Here is an 8,413-nt window from a genome sequence, read left to right as displayed (position 1 = left end):
CCCGGCGACACCATGTTTGCCCTGTCCGCTGATATCAAGTCACGCGTTCTAGGGGCCATTGACAACATGTGAGAAGAAAACCAGGTGGAAGGCTATGACATCCATAGTGATCAAATCGAGGTAGCTGTCGTCCGTGCATGCCACATTCTGTGCACATCGTTTGCACACTGTGTCTGCCTTGGGCACCGACTTCATGTTCCGCGTGACCACAGTTAGCGACAGTGTCACCGCCGCCAGCACCGCTCTCTAGCACGACTTGAGCTGACCGCTTCCTCCAGCCGCCCGTACGTCGTTCGTCCTCGTCGCCGTCAAGCATGGAATGGCCGTCGTTCCCGTCCTGCTCATCTAGTCTCCATGAATTAATGCAATGTAGCCCTGTTTGCATCTAGTCTCCATGAATTAATGCAATGTAGCCCTGCTTGCAACATATTAAATGGCAATGCACATGCATGAATTGTACCGGTGTACTACGTCTCAGTCAAGAAAACATTTCGTCATAAGACGCACGCATCCCAAGCTAGCATGGGAGCGGGCGTGATTTCAGTATGCCGGGTCGCCGAGTGCTCTTAGTCCGCTTTCATCAAAAAGTGTACTACTTTTTTGTTATGTGGTCCATTTTTTATTTTTATAAAGTGTCTAGAAGCACGTGCTAGAGCTGGTTTTCACGAAGAGCCCACTTACCTTCTCTCTCCTTTTTTCTTTCCTTCAACTAAGAAGAAATATACTATTTTATTTCTTATAGCTCGCTGACTCAGCTCTATTATACTTGTTCTTATTAAACGCAGTCTCACAGAATTCATGCCACGATAGTCTTCCTCTTGACCAGTACAACTGATGTTATTAGTAAGGTGGATATAAAGTATAGGTGGCTCAATAGTCCTTGCAGTCCACTAAATGACGAATTGTACTTTGCGCTTTCAGTCCGGCTTTGGCCCTAACTTAATGCGGGCAAACAGGAACGCACTGTGCCAATCTACGATGGAGCGGTGTATTCAACAACAGCTATTCATTCCATCTAATTATGCACTGATCCCTAGACAACAGAGCAGCGGGTGAGATTCCGATAAGCATCGTCGCCGAGTGCTCTTAGTTCGCGTCCAACCCTCACCCACTAGTATATGTACCCAAGTCCCAAGCTTAGTTACGTACTAAGGTGAGAGTGTGAGGCCGATAGAGGCAGCTTGCTAGCTAGCTAGTACTGTAGGCTTTAAATCCTGTCTAACAGTAGACGTGCATGTGCATGTCGGATGCATGCAGCAGCAGCGGCAGTAGCTGGCTTGGCTGTTAGTTACCTAGTAGTTTCCTGCTAATTTCCTTAGCTGGTGCAAGAGACTTGATTGGAAGTCTTCGTGTGGTAGTAGTTTCTAGGAAATCAAAAATGCCTTTTGGAGCTCGGCCTTCATAGAGGCTGGTTTTTGAAAAACACAAAAATCATGAAAATTCATATTTTTACAGTTCAAAAAAATTACAGATATACATGAAGGCATAACACACATGTGTGTAAATTTTTAGGACGAAATACGTTAAAATGAAGGCTGTGCAAAAAAGACAAATCTGGGGCCTTTTAACACATGTTACTATTCATCCTCAAAGTCCAGATATTTGTCTTTTTTCTATAGGTCGCATTTCGAAGTATTTCATCTTGAATTTTTACACACACATGCATTTCATCCGTGTATAGTTACATATTTATTTTCAGAATTTTTTGAAGTCAGAAAGTTTGAATTTTGAATTTTTCAAAAATAAAGGGCTCCATGGAGCTCGGTCACCAAAACGCCTTACTCCTAGGAAATGGCTTTGCATGGTTATAGTAGTAGCAACGTACTCCCTCCGTTCCTAAATATTTGTCTTTCTAGAGATTTTAACAAATGACTACATACAAAGTAAAATGGTTGAATCTACATTCTAAAATATATCTACATACATCCGTATGTTGTAGTCCATTTGAATGTCTAGAAAGACAAATATTTAGGAACAGAGGGAGTAATTTCTAGTGTGTGTGTTGTGCACATCCTGGGCCTATAAAAGGACCCGGCTCTCTCTCTTGTAACGAAGCCAAAATCAAGCAATTCATCCAGCTTCCACTAGTAGTACCACTCTGTCTCCTCACTAGTACGTGAGTGTGTGTGTGTTTACTAGTGCTCGTACTAGTGTTCTTCGGGCAGATATCCTGCTCCTTTCTTTAGTCTGGTACTAGCTAGTCTGTACTTGGGCTAACAAGTACTACCGGGCGAAACATATTCCGCTGAAGCAGCTTGTCCCATGTCTCTGCGGCATCCTCATCCTCCTATTAATCATGTTCTTCTCCCGCGCGAAGGCACAGCCGTGCCGAAGCACTGATTCCAATCAGGATCGGCTCAGGGGCAACTACACCATAGCCGGCGTCGGCTCCGAATTCTATCTGATCGATAAAAAATCCAGAGGCTTCGGCAACCTCTCCGACTCCGACGGGAACAACACCCAGGTGTTGTCCATCGTCGATCAGTCGATACGACTCTGGCAACTTCGACCCGACGGCGGCGACGGGCTGGAGGTCGATGGGGCGTCCTTCAGCGCCACCGTGGCATATCAGCCGCTGTCCAGCCGGGATAGCCTCGCCTTCCTCATCCTCCCGTCGATGCTAAACACCTCCTTGCTGATGATGGAACTGATGGCCAGAGATGATGGCCCGCTCGTCCTCACCGGAGCCGGTAGTCCAGAGGCTACATCTCGGAGCGCCGCAGTCTCCGGCAGCACCGTCTCTATCAGGATTGGCGTGCTGTCGAATCTCTCGATCACGGAGCACTACTATGATGACATCATGGTTGTCGATATCACTATCGATCGGGTAGCAAACAAATACACCGTGTGGATCGACTACGACAGTGCGGGGCGCAGCCTGTCGGTCTACGCGGACGTCCAAGCCAATCCCAAGCCTGACAACATCATAGCTGAGGTGAGCCTGAACATTACCAACTTTAACCCGTACGTCCGTTTTGGCCTACTCTCTACGGCGGAGCAGCTACACAATGCTCGACCTCGCCGACGGTCGAGCAGCTCCTCCCTTACCCCTACATCGACATCGGTGGAGGCCTGTCAAGGAAGGTGACCATCCTGTCCTCCGTCCTCGGATCCGTAGCTACCACCGCAGTGATGGCCGTCGGCCTGGCGTGCTACTTCAACTCGAGGTACCGGCGGTGGCACAAGGACCTGGACCAACTCGCGAGATCCATGGAGCGCCTCCCCGGGGTGCCCACCAAGGTGGAATTTGCTGACATCAAGAAGGCCACCGGTAACTTCCACGAAGCCATGAAGCTCGGGGGAGGTGGGTTCGGCACCGTGTACAGGTGCACGCTCACGGCCTCCGCTTCAAAGACGGAGCGACCGATGGATGTCGCGGTCAAGAGGTTCACGCGCGATGTGCAGAACCGCTGCTACGACGACTTTCTTGCCGAGGTCAGCATCATCAACCGGCTACGCCACAAGAACATCGTCCCCTTTGTCGGTAAGTTATACTTTTTTCTTTTCTTTCAAAAAGCGGAATAGATCACCAGCCTCTGCACCATCCTATATGCGTTCCAAGTTCCAACAGGCTACAAGCCTACAACACAGACAACATGGAATACGCGTCGCACAAATCCTATTAATACACTGATATCCATACTTGTTTTCAGTATTTAAGTCAATCACCTCATATTGTAGATTAGCCATAACATTGTGGAAAGTATGCAAATTTAAAAAAATTGCATCAGTGTTTGCAGAAATTCGCTTTGGCACATGGGAGGCGCGCTCTTGCCACCAGAAAAAAATATTTCAAAGTGTGAAAAAATTCGAAACAAAAATTTGGCGCATACATCTCGACATTATGTGTGCACACGTCAAATTTCAGAGAAAATCGACATATTTTGTGGCTTGTGTAAAAAGGACAAAAATGTGACTTGTGAAAAGCACTTTTTAGTACTGAATTTTGTCTTTTTCACATGCAACACATAACTTTTCGGTATTTTACGAAACGACTTTGTGAGCATGTACAATATCGAGATGTACATGTCAAATTTTTGTTTGGAATTTTTGACATTTCAAAATACATCTAAAACACACATTTTAAAATTCAGGAGCGTGCGCTCCCGTGTGCCAAAACGCCACTCTTGTTTTGTTTTATTCTTATATGGTAATACCAAATAAGAAGGGAACCAGTATGGTTAGATGATGACCTTGTGCTTTAAAATGTTGAGATTCGACAAATTCAAAGATGGCGTGGTTGAAAGCAGTCCTTTTATTAAACATAATCTTATTTGACCAAATCGTAAATTGGCCTTAAGATTGCAAAAAGTATGCAAATTTAATAAAATTGTATCAATGTTTGTTTTGTTCTTATACAGTAATACCGAATGAGAATGGGAGCCAGTATGGTTAGGTGATGACCTTGGTGCTTTAGAATGTCGAGATTTGACAAATTCATAGATGACGTGGTTGAAAGCAATCCTTTTATTAAACATAATCTTATTTGACTGGGACTACGGCGGGCAACTTACTGGCCTGAACCTTCCAATTGTAAAAAAGGACTAATGCAATGTTTGTACCTATTTTTTTTTCAGATTTGATATTTCACATCTAGATGTGAAATAGTATCTCACATCTATTTTTTTAGTCACATGATTTAGACATCAAGATTAGTATTCTTTATTTATTTTTTATTGACTGATCCTTTTCGTGTACGCATTACTTGCGGGGCGCCCGTCGTGGCAGTAGGCCGCTGTTGATCCATTTGATTTTGTTCCTCGTGCATGCCTCCTTGGCTGTTGTGGCTACAAGTGATTTTTTTCATTTTTCATTTTTGTTTCTTTTGCCTTTTTCTTCTTCTTTATTTATTTCTTCCAAATTTGTTAACTTTTTTAATTCATGATTTGTTATTTTTTATTTTCAAATTCTTTTAAACTTATGATTGTTTTCATCGTTGTTAGTTGACTGTCCACCACCAAACATGGGTTGTCTTTTTTTTTCTAAGTTGCAAGTCTATCCTCAATTTGCAATTCGGGCCTGACCTTTTGTCGTAGTTGCAATCCCACCCTCGACTTGCAACTGGACTTTAACATTTTTTTGTCTACGTTGCAAGTCCATCCTCGAATCGCAAGTGTAGCTGGAAAGTTTTTTGTCCCAATTTTAAGTCTACCCTCGACTTGTAACTGAGGCCCAACTTTTTTTTCGCTAGTTGCAAGTTCACCTTCAACTCGCAACTAGAGCCTGATCTTTTTTAGTCTCAATTGCATGTCGATTCTCGACTTGCAACCGGGGCTTGAGTTTTTTTGTCCTCGTTACAAGTCCACCATCGACTCACAACTAGACTCGACATTTTTACCTGGTTGATAGTCTAATCTTGACTCGCAGCTGGGTCAACATATTGTCCCAATTGCAAGTCTACCGTTGACTTGCAACTGGGCTCAACCTTTTTTTGTCCCAGTTGCAAGTCCACCCTTGACTCGCAAATGGGGGCCTGACCTTTTTATGTCCCAGTTATAAGTCCACCATCGGCTCGCAACTGGGCCTAACATTTTTTTTGTACTAGTTGCAAGTCCACCAAGAACTCGCAACTCGAGCGCGAGCTTTTTTTGTCCCAGTTGCAAGTCCATCCTTGACTCGCAACTGGGCCCTGGTCTTTTTTGTCCCAGTTGCAAGTTCATCCTTAACTCGCAACTGGGGTCCGACCATCTTTTCTAGTTGCAAGTCTACACTCGACTCGCAACTGGAGCCCAACCTTTTTTTTGTCTAAGTTCTAATCTCATCCTCCACTCGCAACTGGTGCCCGACTTTTTTTGTCCCAGTTGCAAGTCCATCCTCAACACGCAACCTGGGCACGACTTTTTTCGTCCCAATTGCAAGTCCACTTTGAACTTGTAACTGGAGTCTGACCCTTTTTTGTCCGAGTTGCGACACAGTAGGTGCGTGATTTTTTCGTGCGCGACAAACAAAAACCAGTAAGAGTATATTCACCTCGTCGTAAAAAATATATTCACCTCTTTCTAAAAATATATTCACATCGTTCTACAATTTATTCATTGATTTTTTTAAATGTTTACATTGTCACTCGAGTGCTTGTTAATGTGTTAAGTGATCCCTAGTATAGGACGTTTGTGTCCACTGAGAAAGGAAGTCAACACACTAGTACGTCGTTGACGCAAAATTCCTGTAGCAAATCAAAATTCCTGTAGCAAATCGTGTGTCACTGTAGACTACACTGTAGCACTGCGGCTCAACATCAACGACTCAACGCAGCCTAGTGTGTAGAAAATTAATTTCACTCTAGTCCGGTTCGTGCATGGTTGACAAGGAAAAAATGAAGACAAATAAAAAACAAACAAAAACAAAAAAAAATAACAAACAGTTGATGATGTCATTATGTCACATCTAGATAAGCTATAAACACACCCATTTTTTTCTATATACACGTAATTTCTAGCTTGCAACGTATCTACATACTAAGTAATGCTACATCAACAGTCCCCGCAAGAAAAAAAACGCTGCATCAACGGCACATTTCCCACGGATGCAGCTTACGGGTTACGTGGGCGCCCACTGTAAAATCAGGGAGGTTACTTTTAATCACGGTCGGGATTAATCCGTAGATCAATCCGTAGCTACTTTTTTTGTAACTGTAGCTAGCATTACTTGTACGTAATTATACAACTACACCAAGGACTAATTTGTCATGCTATGCGTACACAAATGTACATGTATTTTCAGGGTGGTCTTATAACAAAGGAGAGCCACTACTTGTGTTCGAGTTCATGACCAACGGCAGCTTGGATCAACATCTCTTCCCCAAAGTGAGCAATGGCACCGGGCTACAACAGGCGCAACGCACTGGCACGGCCATTCGGCAATGGGCCACCCGCTACGGAATCGTCAGGGACATTGCTACCGGCCTTCACTACGTCCACCACGAGTACGAGCCGATGGTGCTCCACCGTGACATCAAGGCGAGCAACGTGATGCTAGACTCTAGCTATCGGGCACGCCTCGGTGACTTTGGCCTGGCCTGCACCGTGGATGTGGGTCGGAACTCCGCCACCGGCGTTGGTGGCACGTGGGGCTACATTGCGCCGGAGTACGCCATGTGCGGCAAGGCGACGCGGCAGACCGACATATACGCTCTCGGGGTACTCATCCTTGAGGTCGTCACCGGCCAGCGGGCGCTGATTCGACAGACGGTGGATGAAGGCGACGCCCAAATCACAGATAGAGTGTGGCGCCTCCACCGTGAGAGGAGGCTAATGGAGTGCGTCGATGCCGTGCTGATCGCAGGTTCTTCTCCGGATGAGGACCCGCAGCATGCTGGAGGTGATGTCGAACGTCTGCTTCTTCTGGGCTTGGCGTGCAGCAGCCCAAACCCGTCAGACCGTCCGAGCATGCCCGAGGTGGTGCAGGTCATCGCCAAGTCAGCACCGCCGCCGGAGGTGCCGCTCATGAAACCAATATTCATGTGGCCGCCGCCGGAAGGGGCAGCCTGGGGCGCTGATGATAGCACGGGCACATGGATGATGAATAATCTCGACGGGAGTATCACGAGCACCGAGCGTCAGTCGCAGTCGCTCACAGCGGTGTCGCACAGGCGGGCTACCGGAGGACATGCCTCGTTTCAACTGGAGCCATGAGCCATCGGTTTATGTCACTGTGTCCAGTGCTCTCGGCTCCGGCGAGAGGCCGAGCAGAGGATAGCATAGCATCCTCCGCATATCATACGGATGTACAAAATAATCACCCGCCAGCCAACTTATTAAAAAGTCCGAATTTATGGAGGAAGATGGGTAATATATTTCAACACTCCCCCTCACATCTAGGCTATTTTAGTCCTTGGATGTGGGGCGTTGGCAGGGTCTTGAACTCAAGACCTCTTGGCTTGGATACCATATTAAATCATGCTCCAGCCAACTCATCCAAAAGTCCGAACTGATGTAGAAAATATGAGGTGGCTGGATATTATGTTGTTGTAAGAGTTGGCTTACAATCGCACTTCACACAATACATAAATATAGCATTATATCATCCAGAATACAGTCAAGGTCCGACTACGGAACCAAATAAAGAAAGACAACCCCTAATGCTATATCCCCGATCGTCCCAACTGGGCTCCACTACTGATCGAAAGTAAACGAAACAACACAACGAACACGATCTTCATCGAGCTCCCACTTGAGCTCGATTGCGTCACCTGCACGAGTATCATCGGCACCTGCAACTGTTTGAAAGTATCTGTGAGTCACAAGGATTCAGCAATCTGACACCCGCAAGATCAAGACTATTTAAGCTTATGGGTAGGAAAAGGGGTAGTGAGGTGGAGCTGCAGCAAGCACTAGCATATATGGTGGCTAACTTACGCAAATGAGAGCGAGAAGAGAAGCAACGCAACGCTTGTGAACTAGAAGTGATCAAGAAG

At 45.8% G+C, this 8,413-nt stretch overlaps 1 pseudogene; it reads left to right on the top strand.

Annotated features, from left to right (window-relative positions):
- Positions 1-2,207: 2,207 nt before the first annotated feature.
- On the top strand, positions 2,208-7,856 carry LOC123151646 (probable L-type lectin-domain containing receptor kinase S.5; annotated as a pseudogene).
- Positions 7,857-8,413: the final 557 nt, after the last annotated feature.

The sequence above is a fragment of the Triticum aestivum genome, chromosome 7A (assembly GCF_018294505.1).
Source record: "Triticum aestivum cultivar Chinese Spring chromosome 7A, IWGSC CS RefSeq v2.1, whole genome shotgun sequence".
In the NCBI taxonomy this organism is placed as follows: domain Eukaryota; kingdom Viridiplantae; phylum Streptophyta; class Magnoliopsida; order Poales; family Poaceae; genus Triticum; species Triticum aestivum.
Note: the sequence above shows the minus strand (reverse complement) of the source record. Positions and strands in the feature narration are given on the sequence as shown.